General features: G+C 44.8%; 1 long non-coding RNA gene across 1 annotated transcript; it reads right to left on the minus strand.

The window, feature by feature from the left end:
- Positions 1 to 6,119: 6,119 nt before the first annotated feature.
- LOC148896547 (uncharacterized) lies at positions 6,120 to 8,898 on the minus strand. The gene is made up of 3 exons (XR_016115282.1): positions 6,996 to 8,898; positions 6,833 to 6,923; positions 6,120 to 6,644 (listed from the first exon to the last, which is right to left on the minus strand). It is a non-coding gene; the product is annotated as an uncharacterized LOC148896547 (long non-coding RNA).
- Positions 8,899 to 27,449: the final 18,551 nt, after the last annotated feature.

The raw sequence follows: 27,449 nt of genomic DNA on the forward strand, positions 1-27,449 counted from the left end.
CTCAGATCTAAGACTGGTGGTCACTGAAGTGATTAAACAAGTACAGTGATACCTCGGTTCTCGACCATAATTCGTTCCAGAACCCGGTTCGAAAAGCGATTTTTTTCGAACACCGAAACCATCTCTTTTCTCCTGTCACTTGCGAGTTGACATTGGGGGGGGGGGGGTTCCTCTCCGTTCTCCACCTGCTGTCAATTCTCTAATCACGGACACGGGGCATTTATACGGTTCGCGATCACCTCGCCAATGCTGGATGATTGACTCACCTCCCCACCGTACCTGGACTCTTCCTTCGATGCGCGAGTGTATCCGGTCCGAGGTATTTTCCCTGCGTCCTGTAAATGTATGTCATCTCCGGGATTGCGTAATTTTGCACCCTCGTGTGCCATTTGCTTTTTGGCGTAGTAAGCGGGTCGGATCACCCCCTGCCTTCTTACTCGCTGTGTTTTCTTTTATTTGTGAATAAACATCCTGCTTTGGTAGTATACATCTCTGCCGCCTGCTTTGGGATGCCAAACATTCCACTACGTTCCGACATGTCAGCTGCCGTCACTCTCGCTCGGAACGTGACAGCTACGGATGACTCGGCTACAGGATGTTCTTTTCTCTTAAAATATCTATCCAATGACACTTGCTCGCACTCCCACAGACACATCACTAGATTTCACAGCCTCCTTATTCTTTCATATCGTACTGATCGTAGATTTCGCCATGCTGTATTCCCTAGCCAGATCAGACACTCGCACACCTCCTTCATATTTTGCGATTATTTCTTTCTTTAATGCAATAGTTGTACGCACTACTTTTCTTTTGTCACTTTTAGCAGCACTTACTTTCTTTGGAGGCATGATTAGGGGCTAAAACTCTTCGTTTTAACCAAAACGCAGCACGTCCGCAAGCGACAACAGTTGGTCACGGAGAGAGTGATACACCCGTACGCCGCTCAGCACCCCACCCTCGCGTTCGAACACCGATTGGTGTTCGAACTATGAAGCAATAATGTCTCGAATATTTTGTTCGAACTCCGATTTGTTCGAACTGTGAGGCGTTCGAGAACCGAGGTACCACTGTACCAACATGGCAAAACGATAAACATAAATAACAGTATCTGATAAAACTGAAATTGCAGACTCTGCAGAGACAATGCGTGTAGTTTATTTATGAATTCAGACCAAGGAGCTCAATAGATTTACCCAAAGGCTTGTCACATCAGCCCAATGTATATATGGAACACGTCACAATGAAACTTAGCAAAAATCCACCCTTACTGAATAGTCATCAGCCATTTGCAGTTGGATCATGCCAATCTGGGTTATCTGTGAAACGAGTACTACGTGTCTTTGCATAGTGACACCCACCTGTGTCGGAGTAAATATCCATGATATAATTCATAGTAGACCGAAAATAAATATATTGATTTGCTTTTAATAAGCACTGGGAATGTGTGCCGTAAATAGTGTACATCCAGTTCTGTAGTGCTATTCCCATCTTTCTGCTGTTGTTCTATCTACTTGCAACTCCTACCATCACTGATAACAGACGACGGGCCCTTATGGCTAGCAATGAAAGAGATAATTTCTTGAAATGGAGCAACTAACATCCTCCGCAGCTTCCAAAAAAAATAAATGTTATTTCCAACGCCTGCACTTCCACAGACTTAAATCCACTGCTACCTGATGAAGTTTGTCTCATGTAATAACAAAAGAAACCGTGAAAGGCGTGTCGGCTGCAATATCCACCCCTCCAAGGAATTGAAAGAGATTATCTTTGGGATACAGTCCTGACTAAAATGGAGGAATTCAAGAGCTTTACCTTAATTGGGAAGATGTGAGGTAAATGTCAAAAGTGTGCAGTAATATATTCACTGAATCGGACAGGCATGGTCAAGAGATAGCTGAGCCAAAAGGCAGTCAAATTATCACACCCTCAGCTATGGTCGACATCTCTGGGGAGTCACAAGGCTGCGGCTGTGTATGTGGGGTGCTTGAACTGACAGTTAAGACTTCATCTAACTGAGCGGCGAAATACAGTAAAGTCTCGTTATATCGATATCGGTTATATCGATAGTACCGCTTATTACGATACTATTTTCATTTCCCTTGCACATTTCTAGTCTTTTTATGTATAATTAGTACCGTTTAGTACGATACCCGGTTATTATGATAATCCGGTTATTACGGTGCTCCTTTTCATCCCCCGCCGGCCATTTTTGTTGTTTATATCGATATATCCGTCGCGCCATTGGTCAACTTGGTCACGTGTCTTGTTACGTGAGCCGCCATCGGTCGCGCCATTGGTCGACTTGGTCACATGAGCCGCCATCGGTCGCGCTATTGGTCAACTTGGCCGTGTGACTTTGTCACGTGACACGCCATCGGTCGCGCCATTGGTCAACTTGGTCACGTGTCTTGCTTACGTGTCACGCCATCAGTCGCGCCATTGGTCGACTTGGTCAGGTGACTTGGTTACGTGCCCAGCACCCGTGTAGCAGAGCCATTTTCATTTTCAGACGCTAGCTCGTGTGTAGCAGACGAGATTGAAGTGTTTGTGTTAAAAGGTAAAAATGGGAAGCAGAAGAAGATTGATGACTTTTTTAAATTGTATACATAATACAGTAAGATGTAAGCGTTGCAGTTTACCTGTTGTGTTATGTACATGCCCACTGTACTGTATATGAATGCAATCGTTTTTTGCAACAATGTTTCTTGTTTTGTCTGCTGAAGCGCGATGATTTTGAAAATTATTAACATTCCATACTGTGTATTAAAGGACAGCCGATGTCACTTTTTATTCAAATGCAAATAAAAATGACTTCACGCCAAGACGTCTTGCATTGCTTGTGCATCCAAACAATGGCTTCAGATTCGGATAATATGCTTTCTTGTTACACATCCAGTTATGAATATGTTTCAAATACACTGTAGTTCTGAAGATTAAAGCATACACGTTTGTTTCTCTGCATGAAAGAACCAAACTTAAACCGGATCACATCTGCCAATTATTAGAAATCTGCCTTAATACTACGTATTTTCAATTTCGGGAAAATTGTTATAAACAAATTCATGGTTGTGCCTCGTCCTCACCACTGAGACTGCTGCTGGGGTTGGATTGGATTGGATTGGATATGCCTTTATTAGTCTCACAGTGGAGAAATTCTGGGTTCTGGGTGGGTTGGGACAGATGTAAAGAGAGAAGTCACATCGTATGATGCCAAAGTTTCCTCAGGTTCCAATATGAGGTCTTTGATCCTCTCTACAAACCCCTTCGGGAAAATTTTTATAAACAAATTCATGGTTGTGCTATGGGCTCACCAGTTTCACCCATAGTAGCTAATCTTTACATGGAAGAGATGGAGAAACAGGCCCTCACGTCCTTCTCCGGGATAAAACCTAGATACTGGTTTAGATATGTGGACGATACTTTTGTCATAATTAAAAAGCAAGAAATTCAATCCTTCACAGATCATCTCAACTCTGTAGACTTCAACATTAAATTTACTCGTGAGGACATTCAAGAGAACCAACTAGCCTTCTTGGATTGTAAAGTAATTATAAAAGAGGACAGAGCGCTAAAAACAGAAGTCTTTAGGAAGGCTACGCACACTGACCAATACTTACTTTTTGACTCTAACCACCCTTTACAACATAAACTAGGAGTTATCAGAACCCTCCAGCATAGGGCTAAACTAATACCAACTAGCACTGAAGGTAGAGAAAAGGAGTCAAAACATATCAGGAGAGCACTCACTAACTGTGGGTACCCTCAGTGGTCATTCAACAAATGTCAGAAAGAAAGAATAGCGAACGAAACCAATAATTCTCAAGATTCAAAAAGGAGAGGAGTAGCAGTACCGTACATTGCAGGAGTTTCTGAAAAATTACAAAGAGTCCTTTGGCAACATAAAATTCCTACTTATTTCAAACCGATAAACACGTTAAGGCAAAAATTAGTGCATCCAAAAGATAGGCTACCAAATGAAAAACAAAGTAATGTAGTTTATTCCATGCATTGTAAGAATGAAAATTGTAAAGAGCAGTACATTGGGGAGACTCAACAAATTCTCAAAAAAAGACTTTATCAACATCGCAGGGATAATACTAGTGGGCCTCAATCGGCAGTACATTTGCACCTAAAAGCTAGCAACCACTCATTTGACGACAATGAGGTTAAAATCTTAGCAAAAGAACATAGATGGTTTGAAAGGGGGGTAAAAGAAGCGATTCTTATAAAACAACAAAATCCATCATTAAACCGGTCTGGTGGGGCGAGGTTCAATTTGGATCGTTCATACAATAGCCTGCTTAGGCAAAACAGGTTAGGCAACTTTCGCAATGCTGATGAGGGTCGTTATGCTGATGAGGTGATACCGGGGGGAGTGGGGGTAATAGGCCAGTCGTTAGTCAGGAATGTAGGAACAATCAGTGGGGCCACAGGGAGGGGTCCCCTGCCCCCCCCCCCCTAACCTGAGAGTAGGGACCTATCATAGCTGTGTCCGGCGCCACCATGTCTGGACATTAGGGATATATAAATGGGGCCGATACGACCAGTCAGACTTTAGTTCGCTGACGAAGCCTCTTGGATAGGAGGCGAAACGTCCGAAACCTTCACTTTTGTACAGATGACGGCTGAAGAAACCTTCTCATTGATGGTTAAATACGAAAACACACATCTGGAAGTGGCGTCACAGGGGAAAAGAAATGAAAGGAAGCTGAAAGACAATTTGTAATTATTTAATAAGAATTCGTGGATAAATTATAATTCAGATTAGTCTCATACTCCAAGGCCAGCAGAAAAGGCCTTGCAGACACTGACGGCCCACCACTGGTAGAATGTACAACCGCGAAAGTGGAATCTTCTTCAGCTTGTACATTTCGAACTCGAGTTATATTTTAACATCACAGAAATTCACCTCGGTTCAAGGGAGTAGCAAAATGATTTATTCAAACCATGCCAAGAGATAAATTAGACTTGGGTTAAAAAGTGGTTCAAAAGCAATTTGTTTTGTGACAAACTGAATCTGAATAGATCCATCCATTTTCCGTACCGCTTAATCCTCATTAGGGTCGCGGGGGGTGCTGGAGCCTATCTCAGTTGTCTTCGGGCACTAGGCGGGGGACACCCTGAATTGGTTGCCAGCCAATCGCAGGGCACACAAAGACATACAACAGTCACTCTCACACTCACACCTAGGGACAATTTGGGAGGAAAGCCGGTGTGCTAACCACTCGACTACCGGGCCGCCCAATCTGAATAGATTATTTTGTTCATTCCATTTTGCTAAGTAAATGTTCCTTGTCATTATACTGACTGACTTGACACTGAGAAGTAACTCACAAAACGAGCATTTCAAAAATGTATATTACATTTCACAGTTAACTGACCCCTGAAACATTTCAAGAAGGAAAGGGACATTGTGCATTTGTGACCTGAGGTGATTAAACCAAATCAGCTTTTTGACTCCAGTATTTGAATGAGGTCATAAGTCGTAAGCAAGTGACTATTTTTAGATTTTCCCGGGACTCTGTGGTGAGGACTAATAATAATAACCTCTACTTTGCAGGCTAGGTACTGGTACTTGGCATGAAGGAAGATATTGCATTAGGCAAAGCCTTCTGAGTAATGCATTTGCAAGACAACTGACCTGACAAAACGTATGTGTATGTATGAAATGTGTAAACATGTGTAACACATTAGTCCCCTACCAATCATAACCGTTAACGTTTTTCCTAAGAAATTGGTAAGTAGTAAAATGAGCACCTTTTTTCGAATTTATGTGTGCAACTATTCTGGCGTTATATGTTGTCGTTCAGTGATGTAGTGCTTAGAAAGTGAGGCTACATCAACTGTCGGTCATACAGTGCTACCTACTGGTCACTTGCGGGACGACGTCGCTGTCTTCTTAACTGCGCACTTTGGTCAGGTGGCATTTTCTACAGTTCAAACTGTCCAATGTGGATGCATTGTAGTTATGATAGTGTCAACGTTGAGAATTAAAATGGTAGCTGTTGTTAGTCATTAATTGCAAAATTTAAATATACGTAGCCCAATTCCCATCTCAATGGTTCATGCAACAACTTGTGTCAGTATTGCAATGACAAAATGAACACGAAGCATGTTGATGAGTTCAAGACAGGTGTTTTTTTGCCAAGCAGAATAAATGTTGATATTCATTCACGAATTATGTTTGTAATATTGTATATACTATATGTGTATGCGCCACATACAGTATATGAGGCATTCCATAATCGAAGGACTATTTCCATCCCACCTATAAATTTTTAAATGATCCACAGACAAAATACTGCCATTTCTCACTAAATGTAATGGTCTTGAGACAAAACCCAAATAAATAAATAAATTCTCACTAAACTGTAATGGTCCTGAGACAAGATCGAAATACATCCATCCATCCGTCCATACGTCCTCACGTCCATACTTCCTCACGTCCACACACACACACACACACACACACACACACACACACACACACACACACACACACACACACACACACACACACACACACACACACACACATACATACATACATACATATGTGACGGGTGTCACAACAGTGACTGTCTTCATCTCCACGATGCTGCCGTATTAATGAAGACGAGATGCGTGGATGTGTCTTTTTCTTTCTGCAACACAGTATGGCAGAAGGGATGGGTGAAGTCGCATCGGTTTCGTCTTGTGATTAACCTGAATCTCCTCGAGATTGTTCTCAAATGCAAAACATTGTAGATAACAAAACCGAATTAACAACGTGTGATCGTATAGTGGTTATTTACAGAAAAAGAGAATACAACACAAGTTCACTGTTATTTACAAGATGTCCCTGAACGCATCATGGGCGGAGACTCGGCAGAACACGCGGTGCGCTTGTAATGGCTGGCGCACGGTTCAACCCGCCACGGACACTCACGGGCAAATGAAACACGACACAAGAAACTAAATATTGTTCAATAAAAACGAAATGAAACAATTATTACCTGCAACACAGTATGGCAGAAGGGATGGGTGAAGTCGCATGGGTTTCGTCTTGTGATTAACTGCGCAATAAAAAAAGCACATGTGCTCCAAAGTAATCTGGACTCGAAATGAATAAGGGAACTAATTAGATAACACTAGACAGTACAAAAGGGGAAACAAAATAAGATATTGTCATGAAAATGCGCGTTAATCAAGACCAACAGAAAATTGCGACTCACCCTGAATCTCCTCGAGATTGTTCTGGAAACTATGGGCGGGACATAGTGCCACACTGTGCTCCGTTGCGTCACTTCCTTCATAATTTAATAATCTAAGCGCACAACTCCGTTACATACACCTCCCTTAAATTATGCAGAAGTGAGGCAACATACACACGGAAGACAACAGAAAGACCAACAGGCACAATAGACAAGGTTATCGGGCAAGGATGTACAAAAATGCTGTCTAATTATGTCACTCATCTGACCAACTACGTCAGGTGACTGGAGTAAGGGATCTGTCACCGGTGTGTCAGGGTCTGTGCGCTCGTCGGAGATGCACTGTACTGGGTCTGGGAAGGAACTCTGTCCCCACTAACATAAGTGGCCTCAGCTCGCACCTGCCCATTCCCCTCTGTACAAACTACATCACCCTGCATAGCACTACATAACTGTGACAGACTGGAGAAAGGTATCTGTTGCTGGTGTATCAGTGGTCTGTGCGCTCGTCGTAGATGCACTGTACTGGGTCTGGGAAGGAACTCTGTCCCCACTAACATAAGTGGCCTCAGCTTGAACCTGCCCATTCCCGTCTGTACAACCTACACCACTCTGGATTGCACTACACAACTGTTACACGGTTGGGAAGCCTCTACCTCTAACAACACACTCATTAAAAGGTGTGCTCAATGTCCCTTGGAAGGAGCTCATTCTCAAACTTCACAAAAAAAAAACTTACAGGAAAAAAAGAAGCACACCAATTGCAAAACAGCAGCTCAGACAATTAACACACAATTTAAAGAACGGGGTCGACACACCGTCCACCGAGTGATGGGATGAAGACACTGTGCAGCATCGCGGTCGCGGTCCGAAGTGGAGAGTCACTTGTGATCGACGGGTCACGGCACCAATGTGACGGGTGTCACAACAGTGACTGTCTTCATCTCCACGATGCTGCCGTATTAATGAAGACGAGACGCGTGGATGTGTCTTTTTATTTCTTTTATTTCTGCAACACAGTATGGCAGAAGGGATGGGTGAAGTCGCATGGGATTGTGATTAACCTGAATCTCCTCGAGCTTGTTCTCAAATGCAAAACATTGTAGATAACAAAACAGAATTAACAACGTGTGATCGTATAGTGGTTATTTACAGAAAAAGAGAATACGACACAAGTTCACTGTTATTTACAAGATGTCCCTGAACGCATCATGGGCGGAGACTCGGCAGAACATGCGGTGCGCTTGTAATGGCTGGCGCACGGTTCAACCCGCCACGGACACTCACGGGCAAATGAAACACGACACAAGAAACTAAATATTGTTCAATAAAAACGAAATGAAACAATTATTACCTGCAACACAGTATGGCAGAAGGGATGGGTGAAGTCGCATGAGTTTCGTCTTGTGATTAACTGCGCAATAAAAAAAGCACATGTGCTCCAAAGTTCCACTCGACAAAACGTGAAGTAAATAATGACACAAAAAGTAATCTGGACTCGAAATGAATAAGGGAACTAATTAGATAACACTAGACAGTACAAAAGGGGAAACAAAATAAGATATTGTCATGAAAATGCGCGTTAATCAAGACCAACAGAAAATTGCGACTCACCCTGAATCTCCTCGAGATTGTTCTGGAAACTATGGGCGGGACATAGTGCCACACTGTGCGCTGTTGCGTCACTTCCTTCATAATTTAATAATCTAAGCGCACAACTCCGTTACACATACATACATACACGCATACGCACGCACACACGCATACACACACACACACACACACACACACACACACACACATACATACATACATACATACATACATACATACATACATACATACATACATACATACATACATAAATACACTTTGCATTACTGTCTTTAGAAGGCAATGTTTGTATTGTTGTTTTACATGTCATATTTTGAGGAGCTATACCGAATGAAGTGAGAGTATATACATAGTATGTATGCAGGTGCCATTGGGGCATTTTCCCACCGGTGGGAGTTTTGGGTAAAGGAGTGGCGCCCTAAGTGATTACTTCACATTATACACATATATGTCATTGTCATAAATCTACAGCTGTCCGCAGTCTCACAGATATATTTGTCACTTCAAAGCATTCTTGCCGGACTCTTCTTTTACTGTTGCGTCAGTGTGCAGATCTCCTTCCTGTCGGAGCACAACAAAGTTCTCTCTTTTATTATTTCCCACAGCCCCGCTCATCAAATGTCAAGATGTTTTTTTGACGAAAGTTCATTCATTCTTTCCTCTGGAGATATGCATCCTGTTTGAAATCTATTTTTAATTCCTGCTTTTCCTTCTCTTCATGATGGCACATGACAGTGACAGCTCTCTCCACATGGGACCTACTCCATCCAGCTATTTTCTATCCGCCGAGTGAGATGTTTACAGACGTGGTTGTACTGGGATTTAATGGCCTCGGTTGCACGATCCTGCTTGCATGTCACTGTGATGAGCTCCACCCCATTCAGTATAGCATCACTGGGACGAAACCAGTGAGTGCCTATCATCTGTCACTGACTGGTTTTTTCAGTATTATAAAACATCAAAGATAGATATCTTTCAGTGTTCAGCATATTGAGGCCTTCACCTTTTTTAAAACCAGTAAATCAGGAGAATTTACACCATTGCAAAGACATACTCTCTACCTTTAAAATCACAAGCATAGCAGGCACGAGCTCCACCTCAGATTTTCCTGCCTTTGAAATATGAGCCTGGTATAGAAAGTCCAGTCCCATGGTGAGGATAACCCACATTCTTTCACAGGAGCCCCACTTGCTCACTAAATCCCCTTTCTTAAGAGGTAATCACTGCAAATAAGTACACATTACAACAGAAAACAACCTTCATACAGGTCAGCGCATTTACTCCTAAATAGTACAAATACCATAGTATTTGTGACAGGTTAAAATAGTACCTTATTTAGTATTTTGGTTACAGGTAAAGCAAATCGCACAGTTACATTGGTTTACAAATGGTATACACCTGCTTATTTTGTATTTTGGTTTCAGGTAAAGCAAATCGCATAGTTACATTGGTTTACAAATGGTATACATCTCAAATGTAAACAAGAATAGGTTGCTTCGTTTAAAGTTTCGTGTCGGACCGATTTACATTGTTGTACAGGAAGTTGTTGTGCGCATACGTTTGTATTACCTCTGGGCATTCGAAGTAAACCACGATTGAGTCAAGACGTACACCGCTTGCCTCGTGTTTTTTTCGGAATACCACAACACCGTATCACCCCCGATTACCAGAGTGGAGAGTGCAACATATTCACTGTATGGAACTAATATGATTGTTTTAAATGACCTTAAATACATTTGAGCTGCTCCTGGGTTGCCGGCCAACTACGTAAAATTGTTGGATATCTGGAATTCTTGCCAACACAGAAGTGAGGAACTAAACAACTTAGTCAATATATTTCACTGCTTCTTTCCGAAAATGTCTCAGAGTCTGCATTTCCGCCTCACTGTTACAAGTCAGTAGGGATCATTTTAACCACACCCGGAAGCAAGTTTCTCCGCCAACGAGCCCTTTTTGAGTGATTGCATAAGACCAGTCATCGAAATACTAGAAGTCTTCTTTTCCTTTCGGCTTTTCCCATCAAGGGGTCGCCACAGCAAATCAGTGTCCTCCATCTTTAGAGGTTTAGAGGATCCGCATGTTTGTTTTGGCCAAACTTTTACGTCGGATGCCCTTCCTGACACTGTTGCGCTCTCCACTATAGTAAGGGAGATACGGTGTTGTGGGATCCAGAAAAAAACCACAAGACAAGCAATGTGATACGTCTTGACTCAACAGTGGTTTACTTCGAATGCCCCGATCTAATGCAAACGTACGCGCACAACAATTTCCGGTCCAACGATCTAAATCGGTCCGACACGAAACACGAACCGAAGCAGGCATTCCATGTTTAAATAAACATTTTCGATATACATCATTTGTAAACCAATAGAACTACGCGAATGTAACCAAAATAGGAAATACGATAATTTACAACCTGTCACATACTTCCCCTCAAAATAGATGTTGTCCCCAACATATGTACTAGTAAATACATAAATACGCTGGACGACGTGCCCAAAACAATGACGCACGGTATTATGAACTGCATCCAAATATGAACTATAATAATGAACAGTTTACAGACTGGAACTCTTTTCATACATTCTGTTTACATTATAACAATCAACAATTCACAGACTGGAACTCTTTTCATACATTCCGTTTTACTTATACAGGGCTCATCGGGGTCTTCTTGTTTCCATCTCACTGTTCTATTAAACCGAAGTGTCGATTAACCATTTCTGTAGTATTTCGTGGCATAATAGGGGTGTGCGCCATACATCCAAGGCATTGTCTGTTCACCATGATATGGTACTGTCCCTACATTGTAGCAAGATGGCGAACCAAGGCGATCATCAGAATCAGAATCAGAATCAGAATCAGAATACCTTTATTCGTCCCGCAATGGGGAAATTTGCAGTCCACAGCAGCAATTGAAGAGGGATGGGGTTGGGGTGGGAGTGAAAGGATAGAAAACAAGATATTCTAAGCATAACAAAATAAAAATGTCAACTGTATACTGTGCAAATGTAGATGTGCAAAAACCGTTCTATAAACAAGACTGTACATAGTGCAGAATCAAGAGATGCATTAAGATATATTGCAACAACCCATATTTACAAGTGGCCAGTTTTTTTTTTTTGTTTTTTTTTCACATGTGATCATTGGGAATTGTGAAGCCTGACAGCAGTCGGTAGGAACGAGCGGCGGTACCTCTCCTTCTTGCAGCGCGGGTGTAATAGTCTCTGGCTAAAGGAGCTACCCAGAGCTGTCAGGGTGGGCAGGAGGGGGTGGGAGGGGCTGTCCGTCATAGCTTTTAGTTTAGCTAGCGTCCGTCTGTTGCCCACCTCCTCTAGAGAGTCCAGCGAGCAGCCCACGACAGAACTGGCCCGCTTGACAAAGCGCTCCAGTCTTTTTCTGTCCCGGGTGGTGATGCTGCCTGACCAGCAGACAATGCCATAGTGGATGGCTGATGCCACCACAGAGTCATAGAAAGTCTTTAGGAGTGACCCCTGAACTCCAAAAGACCTCAGTTTCCTGAGGAGGAAGAGGCGACTCTGTCCCTTTTTGATTAGGGCATCCGTGTTTGTTGTCCAGTCCAGTTTATTGTTGAGAGTAACACCCAGGTACTTGTAGGAGGTCACCCTCTCAATGTCCGAACCCTGGATGTTCAATGGTGCAGGTGACGATTGTTTCCTGCAGAAATCCACCACCAGCTCCTTGGTTTTGCCAGTGTTGATCTGGAGGTGATTCTGCTGGCACCAGTCCACAAAGTCCTTTGTCAGTCCCCTGTACTCCCTATCGTCTCCCTCTGTAATGAGGCCGACAATAGCTGAGTCGTCAGAGAACTTCTGAAGGTGGCAGGTTGGGGTGTTGTAGTTGAAGTCCGAGGTGTAGAGGGTGAAGAGGAATGGAGCCAGGACTGTTCCCTGCGGCGCTCCGGTGCTGCCGAGAAGCCTGTCCGACTCACAGTTCTTTACCCTCACGTACTGTGGCCTGTTTGTGAGGTAGTCTGTAATCCAGGATGTGAGGTGATGGTCGACTCCGGCATGCTGCAGCTTGTCCCCCAGTAGACTGGGCTGGATGGTGTTGAAGGCACTGGAGAAATCGAAGAATGTGATCCTCACCGTGCTCCCAGCATTCTCCAGGTGCAGCAACGCCGTATGGAGGAGGTAGATGATGGCATCCTCCACACCGATGCTGGGCTGGTAGGCAAACTGCAGCGGGTCCAGCGATGAGCTTGCCAGCGGTCGCAGGTGGGCGAGGACGAGTCTCTCCAGCGTCTTCATCAGGTGAGACGTCAGCGCCACCGGTCTGTAGCTGTTGAGCTCTTTGGGGTTGGCAATCTTGGGCACTGGGACCAGGCATGACGTTTTCCACAGCTGTGGAACTCTGCCCAGCTTCAGGCTCAGGTTGAACAAGTGCTGGACAATGTCACACAGCTGGTCGGAGCAGGTCTTGAGGAGTCGGGAACTGATGTCATCCGGACCTGCTGCCTTCCTCACCTTCATCCTCCTCAGTTGGTTCCTCACCTGCGCAGTTGTGACAGACAGGCAGGAACCAGGAGGCAGAGTGGCGGCTGAGGGTGTGGCAACGGTTGGGAGGGCAGTTGTTGGTTGCGGAAAGCTGGTCGTGAGAGGGGGCAGGGAGGGTAAGGCCACAGTGAGAGTTGGTGCAGGTGCAGCTACAGGTGAAGTTGACGGTGGGCCGGGGGCGGCTGGCGTCTTGTCAAACCGATTGAAAAAGCGGTTGATTTCATCTGCCCAGTCCTTGTCTTTTTCGTTCAATGTCACTGGGCTTTTGTGGCCTGAGATGTTTTTCAGGCCCTTCCAGACACCAGCGACATTGCTGGCTTGCAGCTGCTCCTCCATTTTCATCCCCACTTGCTCACTAAATCCCCTTTCTTAAGAGGTAATCACTGCAAATAAGTACACATTACAACAGAAAACAACCTTCATACAGGTCAGCGCATTTACTCCTAAATAGTACAAATACCATAGTATTTGTGACAGGTTAAAATAGTACCTTATTTAGTATTTTGGTTACAGGTAAAGCAAATCGCACAGTTACATTGGTTTACAAATGGTATACACCTGCTTATTTTGTATTTTGGTTTCAGGTAAAGCAAATCGCATAGTTACATTGGTTTACAAATGGTATACATCTCAAATGTAAACAAGAATAGGTTGCTTCGTTTAAAGTTTCGTGTCGGACCGATTTACATTGTTGTACAGGAAGTTGTTGTGCGCATACGTTTGTATTACCTCTGGGCATTCGAAGTAAACCACGATTGAGTCAAGACGTACACCGCTTGCCTCGTGTTTTTTTCGGAATACCACAACACCGTATCACCCCCGATTACCAGAGTGGAGAGTGCAACATATTCACTGTATGGAACTAATATGATTGTTTTAAATGACCTTAAATACATTTGAGCTGCTCCTGGGTTGCCGGCCAAGTACGTAAAATTGTTGGATATCTGGAATTCTTGCCAACACAGAAGTGAGGAACTAAACAACTTAGTCAATATATTTCACTGCTTCTTTCCGAAAATGTCTCAGAGTCTGCATTTCCGCCTCACTGTTACAAGTCAGTAGGGATCATTTTAACCACACCCGGAAGCAAGTTTCTCCGCCAACGAGCCCTTTTTGAGTGATTGCATAAGACCAGTCATCGAAATACTAGAAGTCTTCTTTTCCTTTCGGCTTTTCCCATCAAGGGGTCGCCACAGCAAATCAGTGTCCTCCATCTTTAGAGGTTTGATCCGCATGTTTGTTTTGGCCAAACTTTTACGTCGGATGCCCTTCCTGACACTGTTGCGCTCTCCACTATAGTAAGGGAGATACGGTGTTGTGGGATCCAGAAAAAAACCACAAGACAAGCAATGTGATACGTCTTGACTCAACAGTGGTTTACTTCGAATGCCCCGATCTAATGCAAACGTACGCGCACAACAATTTCCGGTCCAACGATCTAAATCGGTCCGACACGAAACACGAACCGAAGCAGGCGTTCCATGTTTAAATAAACATTTTCGATATACATCATTTGTAAACCAATAGAACTACGCGAATGTAACCAAAATAGGAAATACGATAATTTACAACCTGTCACATACTTCCCCTCAAAATAGATGTTGTCCCCAACATATGTACTAGTAAATACATAAATACGCTGGACGACGTGCCCAAAACAATGACGCACTGTATTATGAACTGCATCCAAATATGAACTATAATAATGAACAGTTTACAGACTGGAACTCTTTTCATACATTCTGTTTACATTATAACAATCAACAATTCACAGACTGGAACTCTTTTCATACATTCCGTTTTACTTATACAGGGCTCATCGGGGTCTTCTTGTTTCCATCTCACTGTTCTATTAAACCGAAGTGTCGATTAACCATTTCTGTAGTATTTCGTGGCATAATAGGGGTGTGCGCCATACATCCAAGGCATTGTCTGTTCACCATGGTATGGTACTGTCCCTACATTGTAGCAAGATGGCGAACCAAGGCGATCATCAGAATCAGAATCAGAATCAGAATCAGAATACCTTTATTCGTCCCGCAATGGGGAAATTTGCAGTCCACAGCAGCAATTGAAGAGGGATGGGGTTGGGGTGGGAGTGAAAGGATAGAAAACAAGATATTCTAAGCATAACAAAATAAAAATGTCAACTGTATACTGTGCAAATGTAGATGTGCAAAAACCGTTCTATAAACAAGACTGTACATAGTGCAGAATCAAGAGATGCATTAAGATATATTGCAACAACCCATATTTACAAGTGGCCAGTTTTTTTTTTTTGTTTTTTTTTCACATGTGATCATTGGGAATTGTGAAGCCTGACAGCAGTCGGTAGGAACGAGCGGCGGTACCTCTCCTTCTTGCAGCGCGGGTGTAATAGTCTCTGGCTAAAGGAGCTACCCAGAGCTGTCAGGGTGGGCAGGAGGGGGTGGGAGGGGCTGTCCGTCATAGCTTTTAGTTTAGCTAGCGTCCGTCTGTTGCCCACCTCCTCTAGAGAGTCCAGCGAGCAGCCCACGACAGAACTGGCCCGCTTGACAAAGCGCTCCAGTCTTTTTCTGTCCCGGGTGGTGATGCTGCCTGACCAGCAGACAATGCCATAGTGGATGGCTGATGCCACCACAGAGTCATAGAAAGTCTTTAGGAGTGACCCCTGAACTCCAAAAGACCTCAGTTTCCTGAGGAGGAAGAGGCGACTCTGTCCCTTTTTGATTAGGGCATCCGTGTTTGTTGTCCAGTCCAGTTTATTGTTGAGAGTAACACCCAGGTACTTGTAGGAGGTCACCCTCTCAATGTCCGAACCCTGGATGTTCAATGGTGCAGGTGACGATTGTTTCCTGCAGAAATCCACCACCAGCTCCTTGGTTTTGCCAGTGTTGATCTGGAGGTGATTCTGCTGGCACCAGTCCACAAAGTCCTTTGTCAGTCCCCTGTACTCCCTATCGTCTCCCTCTGTAATGAGGCCGACAATAGCTGAGTCGTCAGAGAACTTCTGAAGGTGGCAGGTTGGGGTGTTGTAGTTGAAGTCCGAGGTGTAGAGGGTGAAGAGGAATGGAGCCAGGACTGTTCCCTGCGGCGCTCCGGTGCTGCCGAGAAGCCTGTCCGACTCACAGTTCTTTACCCTCACGTACTGTGGCCTGTTTGTGAGGTAGTCTGTAATCCAGGATGTGAGGTGATGGTCGACTCCGGCATGCTGCAGCTTGTCCCCCAGTAGACTGGGCTGGATGGTGTTGAAGGCACTGGAGAAATCGAAGAATGTGATCCTCACCGTGCTCCCAGCATTCTCCAGGTGCAGCAACGCCGTATGGAGGAGGTAGATGATGGCATCCTCCACACCGATGCTGGGCTGGTAGGCAAACTGCAGCGGGTCCAGCGATGAGCTTGCCAGCGGTCGCAGGTGGGCGAGGACGAGTCTCTCCAGCGTCTTCATCAGGTGAGACGTCAGCGCCACCGGTCTGTAGCTGTTGAGCTCTTTGGGGTTGGCAATCTTGGGCACTGGGACCAGGCATGACGTTTTCCACAGCTGTGGAACTCTGCCCAGCTTCAGGCTCAGGTTGAACAAGTGCTGGACAATGTCACACAGCTGGTCGGAGCAGGTCTTGAGGAGTCGGGAACTGATGTCATCCGGACCTGCTGCCTTCCTCACCTTCATCCTCCTCAGTTGGTTCCTCACCTGCGCAGTTGTGACAGACAGGCAGGAACCAGGAGGCAGAGTGGCGGCTGAGGGTGTGGCAACGGTTGGGAGGGCAGTTGTTGGTTGCGGAAAGCTGGTCGTGAGAGGGGGCAGGGAGGGTAAGGCCACAGTGAGAGTTGGTGCAGGTGCAGCTACAGGTGAAGTTGACGGTGGGCCGGGGCGGCTGGCGTCTTGTCAAACCGATTGAAAAAGCGGTTGATTTCATCTGCCCAGTCCTTGTCTTTTTCGTTCAATGTCACTGGGCTTTTGTGGCCTGAGATGTTTTTCAGGCCCTTCCAGACACCAGCGACATTGCTGGCTTGCAGCTGCTCCTCCATTTTCATCCTGTAGGCCTTCTTCCCCTCTCTGATCTTCCTCCTCAGTTGGATCTGCACGGCCTTCAGTTCCTCTCTGTTGCCCGACACAAAAGCCCTTTTCTTCTCCTTCAGGAGGACTTTTATGTCGGGATTAATCCATGGTTTGTTGTTGGCAAAACACCGCACAGTCCTGGTGGGTACGGTGTTTTGTTCACAAAAGTTAATGTAGTCTGTGATGGTGTTGGTGAGTGAGTCAATGTCTTCCCCATGAATCTCAGTAAAGAGCTCCCACCTGGTTGAATCAAAACAGTCCCGCAGAGCTTCTTCAGCTTCTGTGGACCATCTTTTGATCGTGCGGGTCACAGCTGGTTGCCTCTGGACAAGGGGTTTGTACACAGGCTGGAGATAAACCATATTGTGGTCTGCTCTTCCGAGAGGGGGGAGGGGGGAGGGTTTGTATGCATCCTTGGCGTTTGAATAAAATAGGTCCAATATGTTATTGTCTCTGGTGGCACAAGTTACATACTGTGTGAATGTTGGGAGGGAGAATTTCAGGGAAATGTGATTGAAGTCCCCTGAGATGATAAACAAGGCGTTGGGGGACTGGGTTTGCAGCTTGTTTACAACAGATATGAGGGCATCGGAGACAGCGCCGCCATTTGCCGTAGGGGGAATGTACGTCGTCACGGCTATGACGTGTGAGAATTCCCGTGGCAGGTAATGCGGCCGAAGGCTAACGGCTAGCAGCTCGATGTCCCGAGTGCAAAGTTTTTCCTTCACCGTGATGTGCCCAGGATTGCACCATTTGTCATTCACAAATACAGCAATCCCCCCTCCTTTCTGCTTACCGCTGCCTACGTGAATACCTTGGGTCTCCTGTGTTCTCGTCGTGGCCGTTGATTTCCCCCAATATCAGGATTACTGGGGGGTGGCTGGGGAAAAGGGGGACACACTGTCACAGGTGGATCATTTTCCGGACGAATGTTGCCCTCCTGAGATTGGTCAACTTCCGCAGCTCCCGGCTCCGTCCCCGGCAGTTCATTCCCCGGTTGATTGTCATCATGGTGGGTTGTCTCCACAAAGCTCACGTCCCGCGGTTCTGGTGAGTCTGGTCGGGTGCTCTGGCGATGCAACACTGGATAATACTCATCCTCCTCATCATCCTCTTCCGGATCCATTTCCGGCATCTTGTTCGGTCGTTGCCGAGTGGACTTTTCCTTGGACTGGGACTGTAGTGAAGTATCTAATGGCAAATGATCACATGGCAGCAAGAGATTGCGGTGGAGTATCCTAGATCTGCCCTTCCCCCTCTCAGGTTTCAGCTCATAAACTGGAATGTCTTGGCTGACTTGACGAACCACTGTATGAACAACATCCTCCCAGTGGTTTCTCAGTTTGCCTGAACCTCCACGTGGGGTTAAGTTTCGAACCAGAACACGATCACCGGGCAACAGGGTAGAATACTTTAGTTTACTGTCATATAGTCTCTTACTCCTGGCAGCAGCTTTGTTGTTATTTTCTTGCGTGATCGCATACGCTTCCTCCATGCCCTGTTTCCACTTCTTCACATAGTCCTTCTGGTTGGTTTCACCCTGGTTAGAGTCTGGATTCAAACTAAACAACATATCAACTGGCAAACGTGGTGAACGTCCATAAAGTAAGTAAAAAGGTGAAAACCCTGTCACCTCACTTTTGGTACAGTTGTAAGCATAAACGAGTTTGTTTAGTGAGTCTTTCCAGTTACTCTTTTGTTTCTCTGTCAGTGTCTTTAACATCTGGATCAGTGTTCGATTAAATCGTTCAACTTGTCCATTTCCCTGTGGATGGTAGTGGGTTGTCCTTGAACCCGCAACCCCACAATATTCCTTCAGTTGAGCAAAAAGTTGATTTTCAAATTCACCACCCTGATCATGGTGAATTCGAAGGGGGAACCCAAACTTTAAAGCATAGTCATTAAAGATTTTGTTTGCCGCTGTTTTGCCAGATTTGGACGTTGTAGCATAAACTTGAGCGAAACGTGTAAAATGGTCTACTAGCACAAGCACGTATTCATAACCACCCTTACATTTGTCAAGATGCAAAAAGTCAACGGAGACAAGTTCAAAAGGCTGAGTAGTCACAATATTAGTGAGAGGGGCTCTGGTCTCACGGTTGGGCTTTTTGTGTTTTAGGCACACACACTCTCTCAGTACATAGTCCTCTATTTCTTTTTGCATAAAGGGCCAGTAAAAACGATCCCTTACAAGGGAAAGAGTCCTTTCTACACCATGGTGGCCCATTTCATCATGCAGCTCTTTTAACACTGTCACCTTGTGTTTTTCAGGAAGCAGTAGTTGGGTTCTGTTTGCCGTTTTTCTGTACAAAACACCTCTGTCATTAAAGTGTAGCTTGTCCCATTCCCTCACAAGACAAACAACTTGAGGACAATGCTTTCTTAGTTCAGTACCTAGCGGTTTCGTCTCCGCCAGTTTGTATCTAATAATATGTCCTATAATGGGGTCAGTCTCTTGATCTAGCTTGATCTGTCCAACAGTCAATGGGGCTATCGGTGTGTTTAGTGACACCTCGGCACACGTAGCTGAGATTCCCATAGACCAAGCTGCACTAGACTTGTTCTGTTGGTCAACCGCTTGTACGGCAGCACTCACAGCATCATATGACATTTCTTTTGTACATCCTTCCATATATGTTACCATATCAAGGGGCATCCTAGATAAACTGTCTGCATCAACATTTTCCTTACCGGGACGATATTTAACAGTAAAATTATAATCAGAAAGTTCTGCGACCCACCTGCACCCAGTTGCATTTAACTTAGCAGTCGACAGTACATAAGTGAGTGGATTATTGTCACTATACACAGTGAAGAATGGTGCATAGTACAAATAATCACGAAACTTGTCTGTGATCGCCCACTTAAGCGCCAAAAATTCCAACTTGCCCGAGTGTAAGTTATAATTCTTCTCAGCTGCAGTTAATGTCCGAGAGCCATAGGCTATCACGCGAAGTTTGCCATTTTGTCTTTGGTACAACACAGCACCTAAACCCCGGTTAGAGGCATCTGTATGCAAAATGAAAGGATGCGCGAAGTCAGGAAAACCAAAAACTGGTGGTTGAACTAAACAGTCTATTAGCTGCTCTAACACTGACTGATGCTCATCACTCCACTCAATACGTGTGTTGGAAGACACACTGTTATGTCTCACTTTCCATTTTTGTCTTTGATGCTGCTGAGTCTCAACATTCAGAGGGGCTTTAAGCAAAGCATACAAGGGACTAGCGATACAAGAGAAATCTTTGATGTATTGCCTATAATAGCTTAATAGTCCCAAAATGGCTCGAAGCTCACCGACAGTGCCTGGCTGCTTGTTTTTCAGGGCACGCACTGTTGCTGTATCTGCCGGGTCCATTCTGCTCCCCTCAGCAGAGACAATCCTGCCGAGGTACCTCACTTCCGGCTTAAAGAGGTCACACTTTCGGGCTTTGAGTTTTATTCCATTTTCCCTGAGACGTCGCAACACTCGTCTGACGTCCTCAACGTGGTTGTCAAATGTCCCGCTGAAAACAAGAATGTCATCAAGATAGAGGACACATATTTCGTCCCGTAACCCCTCCAGACATTGTTCCATACACCGCTGGAACGCTGCTGGTGCATTCATGAGTCCAAACGGAATTCGAATCCATTCATAAAGGCCCCAAGGGGTCACGAAGGCGGTCAGGTGTCGGCTCCCCTTGGACATGAACCCCTGGTGGTAGGCTTTGCCTTGGTCCAGCAGCGAGAAGATGGTGTTACCCCCAAGGCTATCCACCACGTCCTGTACCCGTGGGATGGGGTGCCGGTCAGGGTGTGTTTTCCGGTTCAGCTCTCTGTAATCAATACATAAGCGCAGTGTACCATCTTTTTTCCTGACACAGACGACAGGGGATGAGTAGGAGGAAGTGGACTTTTCCACCCACCCCTGCGCTATCAAGTCCTGTAAATAGTCTTTCACCTCTCTGTACATTGGCTTTGGGACAGACATATATGTCTTTGAAACAGGCTCAGTGTCTTTCAACAAAATGTCCATTTGTAGGTTTTCCACACACCCTATGTCGTCGTCCGATTTTGAAAATGATGCCGATTCCTCTCTCAACATCTGCTGAACGGTCTTCCTTTTATCTTCGTCCAAATGAGAAAGGTCAATTGGGGGGTCCCACTGCTCACTGAGAGCGATGGTGGTATTCTGGACATGGACCTCATTGACAACCGCTGAAGGAAGGTCCCTTTTAAATATGTTAGCTGGGTAGACAGACCCTACTGACTGCACTGTACCAATAATAGCCTTTACTGGAAACCTAATATCATGATTAGTAGGGTTCTGGACACTAACAACTATCCTAGGGATGGAACCTGCCTTTACTGAGACCAACGAGTCACAAAGCTCGAGGCCATCTGGCCACTGTGGGTTTTCACTTGGCTCAAAAACCAATGTAACATCTTCCTTAAAGGGCTTAGCCTGTACTTTGCATAGAATAAGGTGTGAGCTATGCCTGGCTATAGTGAATCTCTCATTTGTTGTTTTTACACGGTACTCATGTGCTTGTCCCAGGTTCATTCACATTTTTCAATGACACGTCAGGTAAGTTTGTTTGTTTCCATAACTCATCTACAGCACACACCTGGGACCCCGAGTCCCAGAGTGCTTCAACCCTTTTTTACCCAAAAAGCACCGAATAAGACATTTCTTTCCCACTAACTCCCTGACCGAAGGTAATTTGCCACACTGGTTCTTATCTGTACGCTCGACAAATGACTGCTTATGTCTCTTCTGAACGGGGCCACGTGTGTGGGGCTTACATTTCATTTTCATAGCACCACTGTAACACTGGGACCTATCTGTCTCTGTGGTCACACCATGTCCCACTGGAGTAACCCTTTCTAGTTTAAAGCATGGTTCCTAGCTGAGTTCTGTGCTTTGCAGCCTGCTCTGAAATGTTCACTACTTCCACATTTAAAACAGTGCTGACAATATTCTTCACCTGTCTGAATACAAGAATAACACCTGGGCTGAGGGCGACGGGGCATGTAGTACTGCGGAGGGGCGAACCGCTGCTGGAACTGTGCTGCCCCCCTCATCGGCCTGGGGCCTGGTGCTGGGTGATACTGCTGAAGAGCTGATGGGGAGTGCTGGGTGTAGTAGTGCCTGGCTGGTGGAGCTACCTGATATTGTGAAGGTGGAGTGAAGGCGACCTGTTCAGGGTAGTGGTCAGGCAGGCGTTCAGGTCCTCCGCTGGTGGGCTGAGAAGTGGCTGTTGGTTTCTGAATAGTCTCTTTGATCTGGGACACTTCTGCACGCAGCTCTTTTAACAGCATCATCTCTGACCTCATCTCTTTGATCTCTGAAAGGAGTTCATTCGGCACAGTAACAGTATTCTGCTTTAAGACTGTCTTCTTTCCAATCGGGACTGGTGTGTCATCTACCTGGACCGTGTTCAGCGTTGTCACCCGTGCAGCAGCATTTTTCTTTTTTTCCTGTCGCTCTTTTTCATTTGCACATGCCATGTTTAATTTTTCTAACAGTACTTCATCTGATGTGGTGGTTAGCAGGAGGAAAGGTTGCATGTCACTCTTTACATTGTCACTCTGTAACCCCGTCAGAACTGTGTGCAGGAATAAACTCTGGACCAACGTGGGATCATACTTCACCCCTGATTCGGCTTCTTGAGATGCAAAAAGAATCCTTTGACGAAGATCCATTGAACGCAGTAGAAATTTCTGTGGGGACTCTTTATTAGTCTGCACTTCCGATGAGAGCTGCTTGTACAACTCAGTGGCTCCTCTCTCTTGATAGTGAGATCGGAGAATCCTTCGTAAAGAAGTTAGGGTAAGATTTTCTTTCCCTTCGAGGTAGCTTCTCAACTGCAGACCTGGTGTTATGGCACGAACCACTGCATCGATGATCTCATCCCCCTGGTAGCCTTTACTGAGCCCACTTTCTATCTGTCTGACCAAATTAGGAAATGTGAGTTTATCTTTTTGTCCGAGTTCACCTATTTGTCCAGATATTTTGAAATCTTTGCGCCAGGGGGCAGTGTCTGCGGGCACTATGCTTCTCTTTCGCACTGCATCCCGACCTTTTTCACTTGGTTTGGCTATTCCTGGTTCAAAATCTTTTATACTTTCAATCACGTCCTTTACACGTAGCAAATCTGACATTCCTCCATCTTCTAGCTCTAATTCAGCTCTTTCAATGTAGGTTGACACAATATTAATTAGTTGGCCTCGAGTCTTTCCTGTAAGTTGCTCTCTTTCCAGTCCAGATATTTGGATTTCAGCACATAACTCTGACAACTGTTGAAAATTCAGTCCAAATAACTTGCCTTTGATGTCCAACTGTAATTCCTCTCACGCCATTTTCGAGAGGGTAGACGCAGTTCAGCTGGCCGGATTCACTTCAAAGTCTTCCAGTGCCCTCTAGTGGTGGCTGTACGCACAGAGATGCAACTAGAGCACATGTAGAAACAAACCAGTAAACGGCGACGCCACTCCGACTGGGTTGATTGGGGATATTCGGCGCGAGCTTCTACCCACGGCGAGTAGACAACACTCGAACGCAAATATCCCAGCGGTGCCTCCAAAATGTTGCGCTCTCCACTATAGTAAGGGAGATACGGTGTTGTGGGATCCAGAAAAAAACCACAAGACAAGCAATGTGATACGTCTTGACTCAACAGTGGCTTACTTCGAATGCCCCGATCTAATGCAAACGTACGCGCACAACAATTTCCGGTCCAACGATCTAAATCGGTCCGACACGAAACACGAACCGAAGCAGGCGTTCCATGTTTAAATAAACATTTTCGATATATATCATTTGTAAACCAATAGAACTACGCGAATGTAACCAAAATAGGAAATACGATAATTTACAACCTGTCACAACACAACCCTCTGTATTTATCCGGGCTTGGGACCGGCACAAGAAGACTTATGTCCCTTTGTGGCCACAGAACAAGCAACTCACTCAGTCAAAGGCTCCCAAACACAAAATGGTCATCGGCACAGCAACATTCAAAAAAGCAAAAACTATCGTGACCAAGGGTGGCTGTGTGTGTGTCGTTCTTTATCATGTAATATCGGGTGGAAATGACCACCGACATAACTCTGCCTTTGTGCACGACACTAGTTAGGACAGGAGATTGGAGTTTTATTTTAATTTTTATTGCATTTTTTAAGACTCAAACGAAATGAAGTAGCTTTAATGTAGTTTTGTTGTGTTTTTCAATTTTAATAACGTTGCTGTCGTGAATTGTGAATTTGTCAAACGCAAAACTAATAAAGGTTAATCTAACACACGTATAATGTAATCCGATTTTCTTCTCTCTTCTTTTCCTTTCGGTTTTTGATTTCAGGGGTCGCTACAGCCAATCAGTGTCCTCCATCTTCAGTGGTTTGGTGCGCATATTTGTTTTGGTTTGGGACCAGCACAATAAAACACGAAGCATTTAAATTATGGAGTTCATTTAACGGCCTATAGAGGAGGACAATCGACCACGTTTTGCTTTTCTAAAATTAAGAATAGGAAAATAAGCAATATTCATCGGAACACCTGTTAAGCAATAGATATACTAACCGGAAGTCTCATGGGATTTGAGAGATACTAGCAGATATAAGAGCATCTGGGCAAATGATTTCAATTTTATTTTATTTGCTGTCAAATGTAAAATGCATTGGTTCTGAACCTTAGATGCACAACAGAATTTCATAGCAATGGATTCATTTAAATCGTCGTGTAGTTTCTGAACAAAATTTAACTGGAACGTGTTCAGAGAAATTACCCTTTACCTAAACAATAATACGTAGCAAGTTGGGAGAGAGGGAAGACTGAACATCCACATCACATTTTTTAATTAACAAACTGTAATCATCCTACTCAAACATTACACAGAAAAAAATCTAACATCTAAATTAATCGAAAAAGTAATTATAATTCTCTTTGTAATTAATTATGAATTAATTAAAAAAGAAAAAATCAGTAGTGAAAATAAAACTAAGATGCAAACGCTACCTGAAAGGTTTGGAGGTGTTCATTTTTATGTCAAATCATAACGACCGCATCAACATCCAATAACTTCCTTTCTTCTACACGGGAGATAAATTGGCCAATGAAAACGCGTGTTCTTGTGAGGTAGAATATGGCGGCGGTAATGTTTTGGAGTTTCCGCTCCTCGTTGACTTGCATGCAATCGGGAAAGGGGGCTAGCAAGGTAGCTAAGCTAGCGTCACGCTAGGCCTCCAGCAGACTAGCAGCAGTAATAGCGCAACACACTTGTTGTTTGTCCAGGAAGACGAACAGCTACTCGCGAGTCTGTATGAGAAAATTAGAACCACAGAAACATGGTGGTTCTCAAAATTCGAGACCAGGTAAGAGCGCGGAGTCAAAGGAAAAATTTAAGAGTAACTGCTAGCTTCGATTTCAATTTCCCGGCAGACCATAATTGAGTATCTCATCCGAATCTTTTCCTATACTCTACCTCTTCAACTGAATTTGGTATTAATATTTCATAGCACCACTGTAACACTGGGACCTATCTGTCTCTGTGGTCACACCATGTCCCACTGGAGTAACCCTTTCTAGTTTAAAGCATGGTTCCTAGCTGAGTTCTGTGCTTTGCAGCCTGCTCTGAAATGTTCACTACTTCCACATTTAAAACAGTGCTGACAATATTCTTCACCTGTCTGAATACAAGAATAACACCTGGGCTGAGGACGACGGGGCATGTAGTACTGCGGAGGGGCGAACCGCTGCTGGAACTGTGCTGCCCCCCTCATCGGCCTGGGGCCTGGTGCTGGGTGATACTGCTGAAGAGCTGATGGGGAGTGCTGGGTGTAGTAGTGCCTGGCTGGTGGATCTACCTGATATTGTGAAGGTGGAGTGAAGGCGACCTGTTCAGGGTAGTGGTCAGGCAGGCGTTCAGGTCCTCCGCTGGTGGGCTGAGAAGTGGCTGTTGGTTTCTGAATAGTCTCTTTGATCTGGGACACTTCTGCACGCAGCTCTTTTAACAGCATCATCTCTGACCTCATCTCTTTGATCTCTGAAAGGAGTTCATTCGGCACAGTAACAGTATTCTGCTTTAAGACTGTCTTCTTCCCAATCGGGACTGGTGTGTCATCTACCTGGACCGTGTTCAGCGTTGTCACCCGTGCAGCAGCATTTTTCTTTTTTTCCTGTCGCTCTTTTTCATTTGCACATGCCATGTTTAATTTTTCTAACAGTACTTCATCTGATGTGGTGGTTAGCAGGAGGAAAGGTTGCATGTCACTCTTTACATTGTCACTCTGTAACCCCGTCAGAACTGTGTGCAGGAATAAACTCTGGACCAACGTGGGATCATACTTCACCCCTGATTCGGCTTCTTGAGATGCAAAAAGAATCCTTTGACGAAGATCCATTGCACGCAGTAGAAATTTCTGTGGGGACTCTTTATTAGTCTGCACTTCCGATGAGAGCTGCTTGTACAACTCAGTGGCTCCTCTCTCTTGATAGTGAGATCGGAGAATCCTTCGTAAAGAAGTTAGGGTAAGATTTTCTTTCCCTTCGAGGTAGCTTCTCAACTGCAGACCTGGTGTTATGGCACGAACCACTGCATCGATGATCTCATCCCTCTGGTAGCCTTTACTGAGCCCACTTTCTATCTGTCTGACCAAATTAGGAAATGTGAGTTTATCTTTTTGTCCGAGTTCACCTATTTGTCCAGATATTTTGAAATCTTTGCGCCAGGGGGCAGTGTCTGGGGGCACTATGCTTCTCTTTCGCACTGCATCCCGACCTGTTTCACTTGGTTTGGCTATTCCTGGTTCAAAATCTTTTATACTTTCAATCAAGTCCTTTACACGTAGCAAATCTGACATTCCTCCATCTTCTAGCTCTAATTCAGCTCTTTCAATGTAGGTTGACACAATATTAATTAGTTGGCCTCGAGTCTTTCCTGTAAGTTGCTCTCTTTCCAGTCCAGATATTTGGATTTCAGCACATAACTCTGACAACTGTTGAAAATTCAGTCCAAATAACTTGCCTTTGATGTCCAACTGTAATTCCTCTCACGCCATTTTCGAGAGGGTAGACGCAGTTCAGCTGGCCGGATTCACTTCAAAGTC

Source organism: Hippocampus bargibanti, linkage group LG06 (assembly GCF_051943395.1).
Source record: "Hippocampus bargibanti isolate YZ-2025 linkage group LG06, ASM5194339v1, whole genome shotgun sequence".
Classification (NCBI taxonomy): domain Eukaryota; kingdom Metazoa; phylum Chordata; class Actinopteri; order Syngnathiformes; family Syngnathidae; genus Hippocampus; species Hippocampus bargibanti.